Here is a 9,337-nt window from a genome sequence, read left to right on the forward strand (position 1 = left end):
AAAAGTTATCGTGAATATGCGTATAGATTGAGGAAAGAGGTCGCTCGGGTTGGACCTCCCATGTTTGAGAATGAGATCGTTAAAGTGTTCATACGCATTAAAGAACCAGAGTATTATGATAGGATAATGTTGCTTATTGGAGAAAAAATTGCGGAGATAGTCAAGGTAGGTGAGGCAATCGAAGATGGTCTAAAAACCGGAAAGATTTCCCGTGTTGCCACCACAACCGAATCTTCAGGATTGTTGAAAAAGAAGAGAGAGTATGTGTCTTCCATTTCCTACGCATATGATGGAAAAGGACACTTCAGAAAATCCTCACCTTACAAAGGTTATCCTCGAGTTCCACAAAATTCATATCCAGCTTGTTATACCCAATCAGGTTATCAAACTACATCACCGAGTTACCAAATTCCACCTCATGTTTATCAAACTCCACCTCCACATTACCAAAATACTCATCCATATTATCAAGCTCCACCAGTTAATTGTTCAAATATCCAATCAAGTTACCAAATTCCACCTCTACACTACCAAAACACCCCTCCTAGCTACCGAGCTCCACAATACCCAAATTTCCAAACGCAAACACCAACTCACCAAAATCCTTCAAACTACTGTCAAGGACCTTCACATCTAGGAAATAATTACTATCCTCCTCGCCCAAATCTTGAGAAGAAACCATCTAGAGTCTTTACTCCTTTGATTGAGAACCGAACACAATTTTTTGAGATATTGAAATCAGCTAGCCTGATACAGACAATTGATCCAAAAAATATCAATGTCAACTCCAAGCTTTATAGATCCGATCTTCATTGTGCTTACCATTCAAGAGGTGCTGGGCATATTACTGAGGATTGTATCAACTTGAAGCATAAAATTCAAGACTTGATAGATCAAAAGGCCGTCACTCTTCAGACTGCAACTCCTAATGTCAATAGTAATCCCATGCCGAATCATGGAGGGGTGACTATTAATATGGTTGAAGTCGAAGTAGATTTGAATGTGGAGAAAGTTATAATCTCAGCCAACTTTGAAAAAACTTAAGAAAGTTGTAACCTCTCCAACCAAAATAGAGAAATCCAAGTTTGTGATCATGACACCCCATCAAGCAAGCTTTTCCAAAATCATTGTCTCACTCGTATCAGTCTTTTCCAATGCAAAATGGTATAGGGGAAGGAATCAAAAATTTGGTCATAGAAGGTGATATTGTGCTTGAAGAGATGATTGAGACACCAGTCATACTAGACAACGAGCTAAAGGAGCAAATGCCTAACTAAACATACACTCCACTCTTGATTCCTCGCTCGTCTTGGTAGAAATAGACAATTTTCTATGTTATTTCTAAAATTGGTGGTGTTCCGAACGAGGCTCGACACCCATCATTTACTCTAATTTTGCCTCAATATGTTTTAATCTCCCTCCTAATATTTTGAAAATGCCAAATGATTTATCGTCATGGCCAAAGTTCTAATTTTCTTGTTTCAAATTGAAACCTCTTTTAATGCGAAAAATTGCTTTACTTGCCTTATATTTGCTATCTAATAGTATATGCATATGATTTCAGTGAAAATATTTTCAAATTTGTCAAAAGCATGTCATGTCACAAGCTGAATGAACAAAATGGGGTAGATGCAGACGAATTTGAGGACTACAATGAGAAGATCATGGTACCCAAACACCTGATTGAGGAATTCAGATAGTTCGAAAGTCACGATAAGCCAATTTCAGAAGAGATCGGAATAGTGAATCAGGAACATGATGAATGCGTCAAAGAAATCAAAATTGGTGCCTATCTGACGAAAACACAAGAAAGAGAACTCATCAATTTGCTTAAAGAACACATCAATACATTTATTTGATGACATTACGTGGTTGAGCATGAACATTGGATCTCACAAGTCATCAATCTACTTAAATATGTCAAAAGATACAATGTTTTAAGACTCGATTCCTATATTTTCCTTGTAACCTCCTTTATTTGTTTGTGATCGTTTATGCTTAGAATAAATATCCCTTTTTAATGAACTACGTCTGACCTGAATTCTCTAGAATGAGATACGTAGGCGGCCTATGTCGGCCTCGGTCGTTTCCTTAATTAAATTACTTATTTTTGTTAATCCTCGAGGGGGGAACTACATTTGACATGATTCCTGGCTCAACGGGATACGTAGGTGCCACAACGGCTCGATCATATCTCCCACAAGATTTCTATATTTCTTTACGATAGAAACTTGACCAAATTTTTGAGAGGGACTAAAGAATTCTCAAGAAGAGGATCTCTCAACAAGTCAAGACTGAAGGTACGTTGAGAATTATAATTGGAACAAAATTTTAGAAAAGATCTCAAAAATTCCATGATTCGTTTATCCATGGTTCAAGATACACCGATTTCAATAAGGTTCATCAATTTAGAGCAACTTTGAATACCTCCAGCATGATCAAAAGTTTAGAAGTGACTTCAAATGATCCTCGTGTACATTATGAGATCAGAAGTCAACTTCAACAATCTTCAACATTTCAAGAGTCAGATCGCCCAAACTTCAAGAATCTTCAGAATCTTTTTAACAAGTTATCAGATAGACCTTGAAGCATCAACCCCAAAGGATGCTCATTTAAGCTTGACGTGACATGACACTTGGCAGTGACTTTTTTCAATTACAGCTTTTTGAAAACCTTTTTCTTAAAGATTTTATCTATATGTTTCAAATATTATTGCATAAAAGTTTTGTCTTGTCTATCGAGATGCAAGAGATTAGAGCGATCAACTGAAGATAGCAAGAGATTAGAGCGATCAAATTCCCAGCAAAACATTAGTCACAATGAGTACAAATGTTCAATTATGAACAAGAAAGCATCACTCTCAACATGTATAAGCATCTATAATGACATCAAATTATATTTTTAAAGCATTAAGAACGTTTGAAGAATGTTCACGAATTTCGCTGATATCAGACGCGGTAATATGAACTACCCAGAGGGACATCGTCTCTACCACCCAGATGGACATACCTAGAATATTATCAAATGAGATAATAACATCACCTAGAGGGACATCATCATTATTTTATCAATGAAATATCATCATTCTACCGACAATTCTTTATTATCATTATCCAACCAATGGATCAACATTATCCTACCAACGAATCATCAATATTATCCTACCAATGGATTAACACTACCCCACCGACGGATCTTCATTATCATTATCCTAACAATGGATCAGCATTATCCTACCAATGAATCATCAATATTATCCTACCAATGGATCAACATTACTCCACCGACGGATCTTCATTATCATTTTCCTACCAATGGATCAGCATTATCCTACCAATGGATCATCAATATTATCCTACCAATGGATCAATATTATCCTACCGGCGAACCTTCATCATCATCATCCTACCAACGGATCTTTATTATCATCATTCTATCAATAGATCTTCATCAGTATTATCCTATCAATGGATCATTGTCAATCATCATTTATCGATGCAGCATTATCATCATATCGATGAAGTAGCATCATCTTATCGATGGATAAACATCACTCTACCAATGGATTATCGTCATCCTATCAATGAAGCATCGTTATCCTACCAATGAAGCATCACTATCATCATCCTATCAATGGAGCATCAACATCATCATCCTATCAATAAAGAATCATTATCCTACCAATGTAGTATCAACATCATCATCCTATCATTATCATTAACCTATCAATGAAAAATCATTATCCTACCAATGGAGCATCAACATCATCATCATGTCGATGGAGCATCATCATCATCCTATCATGTAGCAGCATTATCCTACCAATGGATCAACATCATGCTACCAATGGATTATCGTCATCTTACCAACGAAGAATCATCATCATTATTTTCATTTGCAAAAACGTCATCAAGAGAGTCATTAACATATTACATCAATCTATATTTTATTACTTCGATATCAAAGGAAGAATACATTTGAAGAATTATATTGCAAACATGAAATACAAGTTTTATTGGCCTAACATCAAGTTGAGGAAACTGGCGTTAAATGTTCAAGGAGAGCGACTAAGTGTCAACATGGTAAAAGACACTATCTCTCCATCTAAATTACATTTTTATGCTAATGAGTTTTTATCTCAGTCTTTGTTGAGAGCGTCCGAGAGGATAAATTCTCAAAACAAACCACAGGTATGGAAGACATCCAAAGGGATGCAACACAACGTGAAACTTTTTCTTAGCAGTGAACTGGGACATAGTCGAAAGAGGAATACCAAATTCTTAGGACCCGAGCTTAGGAGCGACTTCCACCACAATCAAACCACACTCCTATCAAAAGGCATGTGGGTTGTTCTTTAGGTTTATCGGTTTCAGTTTAGCATCTAGAAAATTAGGTTTTCACCGAAAGCAACTTTTCAATCAGAGTGACAATGCTCTAAGCTTTGGAAATTATGTCCATGCAAGTTTTTAATTATGGGTGTGAAGCATGTCACATTCATGGCTAAGAGGTTGCAAGCCTCCTTTTCATACTCGACTTACTTGGTCATTTTTCCAGAACCAAAGATTTTCTTGCATAATAGATTTCCTTTACAACTGATTGAGTCAAACTACTGTGGGATATGTAGGCGCGTGGGATCAAGGTTGAAAACTCGGTTGTATTCCGACATTCGATCTTAAATCTTGTTCTCGAGCATTTCGGTCCTTTCATAATTCGATATCAGGATGGCTTTTGAATTCTTTCAAAATCGTGCGTCAAATCAAGCGTATCGAACTACAAGTGGCCTGAATTCTCATATAGCCGGAGATATGTAGGAAACCCACTTCCGGGGTTCGGCCATAATTCCTAAAGTTCGTACCAAAAGCCATTTTTCTGAAGAATGAAGATGTGGTCGGTCAAAATTGGATTCGTCAATTTCATTTTTCCTTGAATTTCTTTCATCAATCCAAGTCAAACGAGGGACAGTTGTTGACACCAAATTTTGGACCTCCACAATATAGATTAATCATCGAGATTCTATAATTTTTAAACGATTTAAAATAATTAGTTTTATAAAATTTCCAAAATAGTTTGCAAGTTATTTTAAATAGTTGTCATTTTTAATAATTTTTTGAATAATATATGTGTTTTATATAATTAGTACATTTTGTGAATGTTCGAAAATCGTCTCAATTATTTTTTTAGTTTTATTTAAATATTTGGTTAATTAGTTTAATTAATTAATAGTAGTTTATATTTTTGAGTTAATTAGTTTATAATTAAGTTAATTATTTTATTATATTAAGATTAAGAAGCTCGTTAGTTTAATTATATTAATTCATCTTATTTAATTACTAGTCGAATTTACCAAATGAATTCAAATCGGTTACATTTGTAATTTCCAATGGCTATAATCACAATCCGTGTGGCCAAGTCTTAAATTCAATACAAACCTTTTTGTTTACTCAACTCTTAAACCTTTATTGAGACCAATTAACACAGGCCCACTTCTTTCATTAACTCAGCATATCCCATTACAACAATACATATCAACAACAACAATACCAAATTCCAGCGACAATACCCAATGTCCTCTCTCTCTTTATTTTATCTATTTTTCATATTTGTTCAACTGTTTACTTGCTAAATTAATTTTCGGGTTCCTTAATTCAATTCCCCAAAAGATGAACCAACCATATCTTTAAAGACAAATAAGCATATTTTATTTGACTTTAGAATATCTAGTATTTAAATAATATTCCTATTCTATCCCAGTTTCCCTTTAAAAATAATAATTTCAAGTTTTAAATTGTTGTTTCTTTAAAACAAAGTTTACTTTTATTTTAGAATCAATTAGCCAAATAGTTAATTATCGGATAACCGTGTGTTAGCGGACATTTCAGGTGCTTTCAAACCCTTTCGAAATGTTAATATGAACCCCGAAGCCTTTTTCAATTGATTTACTACTTTAATCTTTTGAAATTAGTTTTCTTAATTTTTCTTTAAAAATTAAGTGGCAACTCTTAAAACCTCGTTTCTTTTTAAAACAAGGTCTCTCATTCGTTGCCAGATTTCCCTAGACCTCACTGACTCCGATTTCGTCCAAATCTGGACTAGGTTAGGAAATTCCAAGTTACTGCCAAAAAGTTTTCTATCCCCATTGGCTTTTCCTTAACGATGGAATCAGGTCGTTACAATAGACACCAATTTACCCATCACTCGTCCCTGAGTAATCAACTAGGAAAGACTGGCTAAAGTAGGGGTAGAGTAGTACCTGAATTGTTGAACAACTGGGATACTTGTCCCGCATATCCTTAGCTTTCGAACATCGCGGTCAAGAATTTCAACCGGTTATTCCTCATACAGAAGGTCTTGTTTAACAAAACTGAGTCTCACTTTATGATATAATCTTCATCCCCAAACCAACCAATTGAATACCTACACATCCTCCCATACAATGCCTCAATGAAGTAATCACAATACTCGAGTGATAATTATTGTTGCATGTACATTTAACTAACAAAAAGGCTATTCTCAATAACCACCAAAGTTGATTGTACACACTTTATCAAGGACCTTGACACAATCATCAGGACGAATCATTTCTCACATAAGCATGATAAGATTCCAAATCAATACTCACTACAATTAGAAGTGGCCTTGAACCAACCAACACACACTCATAATACTCAAACAATCATAGTTTTTTATCAATATCTCCTTCTCACAACATAAATTTCCTATGAGCTTAAGTTATAAAAAATTGATCTTTAGACATTAGATACTCATCGAGGGATATGTCCAAGCATACAAACCCTCCAACAACACTATCGAAATGCTAGATTTAGTAATTGTAGATTACCTATTTAAGAACAGTAGAATTGGACCCAATGATCCCCACATTCAACCACACATAATCGATACATGATCCGACGAATATTAAGATTGTCGGACAACCATAGATACGCATGGTAGCTCTTCCATAAACTCTCATAAGAAAGGTGGTACATGTAGAACCACTGAAATACTTTAACAACTCCAAGACAACACCATATATGTCATCTAAAATAACCAAATCTTCCTAATCATCCCACTCAACCAAGAGACATCGCAGGATCAGTACCCCTGATCCACCACTAGGGATCCACCCACAAAAGTGAAAACACATGTGATCATAGCTAGTGAAACATACTCACCATCATGTACAAAACGAAATAGATGGTCACGTAAGAATTTTACGGAATAACACTAAAAGTTTTCCTCTGAAGAGTCAATACCAGTCATTTCCATTGAGTTGACTCCACATACTCTTCACATCATTCCATTGAAGTCCATACTCTCGATATTAACAACCATCGTGAACACTCCGACCATTTACCTTACTATAACCCAACACTTTTAAATGAAAACCTTTCTTAGGTACTTAACAATCAACAGTAATAAACTTTACGACTCAACCCAGGTGTAAGTCCTTTCAAAGGCTTAATACCTGATACAATTGATCATTTCTCACCTTGCCAACTCATACCTTGACAACATATATCACCACGAATGTAGACTTACAATGAAAAAATATGAATTGTAAATTCAATCGTATAGCACAATCCCCTTATCTATCAACAATAGCTTGTGCCTTGAAGATTTTTATGAATTCCTGGATCTTCGCTTATCATTGATTACATCTCCATCGATCTTACAATATCTTTCGCTAAAAATTCAATCGTACTCATTACTAAACTCAAAAACAAAAACAAAGCACTTATCATCACACTCAAGTTAATGTCTGTACACTCATTTCTCAAGTATTTTCCAATAGTTTTAAACCAATCTAATGGACCTGTGACACTATTACCATAGCCATAGCAAAACGAATGAAATCACGTATTTCTGAACCCAAATATCTACCCCTCTAAAGATACCTCTTTAGCCTTTGCAATCAAATAAAATATTCTTGCTCTCGCCTCTCTCTAGAGGTTGTATTACACCCATTATTTTTTCTTTATTATGACTCTAGCTCTTTTTCAAATTCTATTCGAGTGGTGTCCCACCATCTGTTAAAATTTCCCATATAACCACGTTACTCACCAAATATTAGAAAATCACAACCTTAGATACTCGCAAGTCGTACTTACTATACAAAATTCGCTTAACCACAATCTTATTATGCAGTTGCATCCCATCACAAAATCTTATTACTATTATGCTCGGTTAGCCCGGACTATCACTATGAAGTCATCATTTTCATCAACATGACGCCTCAAACTCAGGTGTACCCATCAAATTCAAAGGACTAATCCAATCTTATACGCACTTTCTTACTAAGATCTTCAATTTCCTTCACCCAAGTATACTCAATGGGACTTTCTTTATCTATAAGATTGTCATTCTGATATCAATCCACTCCTTTATGGCTTAAAATAAAATCACCAGTCTTCATATTACCATCATTTTTCTTAACAAACAAAATAAGAGCACTTCACGGGGAAGCACTAGGACGAATGAAACCTTTATCAAGAAGCTTTTGGATTTGAGCCTTAAGCTCTCTCAGTTCTGCCGGAGCCATGCGATAAGGAGGAATGAAGATGGGGCGAGTGCCAGTTTCCAAGTCAATATAGAAATCTATATCTCTATCCGGAGGCATACCAAACAATCAATAGGAAACACTTCTCTAAATTCTGACACCACAAGAATAAACTCAATAGAGGGAGACTCAACCTCAACATCTCGAATATGAGCTAAATAAGTCAAACAACCCTGCCCCACCAATTTCCTAACCTGCACAAAAGATATGATTTTAGTTGGCTTAGGCTTGTACACCCCTTCCCACTCTAATCTTTCCCTACCTGAGATCTCTAGAGTTACCGACTTATTATTACAATTAAAAGCAGTATATTAGGGGTACAACCAAGTCATGCCTAAGATCATGTCAAGTTAGTCATATCCAGCATAACCAAATCAACCCAAGTCTGAAAATCCATAAACACACAGGACAAACACGATACACATGGGTGACTATGAGAGACTCTCCAACTGGGGTGGAAACATAAATGGGGCATCAAGTACATCACAAACCGTATCAAATCCCAAGGCAAACTGAACTGACACATATGAACAAGTAGAACCCGAATTCAAACAAACAGTAGCCATCCGGTCACAGTTAAGAATAGTACATGTGATCACTACATCTAACGCCTCAACCTCGATCTTGCCCGGAAAAGCATAAAACTGAGCCATGTCATCTCGACGGGCAACCTCCTTACCTAGCTACACTGCTCCTCTACTTGCATTACCATTTCCCCGGCCTTGCTGATTTCCTTCTCATATGCCCAGGTTCTCCACAATTGTCACACACTTAGGGGTC

This window comes from Solanum tuberosum, unplaced genomic scaffold (genome assembly GCF_000226075.1).
Source record: "Solanum tuberosum cultivar DM 1-3 516 R44 unplaced genomic scaffold, SolTub_3.0 scf00328, whole genome shotgun sequence".
Lineage (NCBI taxonomy): Eukaryota > Viridiplantae > Streptophyta > Magnoliopsida > Solanales > Solanaceae > Solanum > Solanum tuberosum.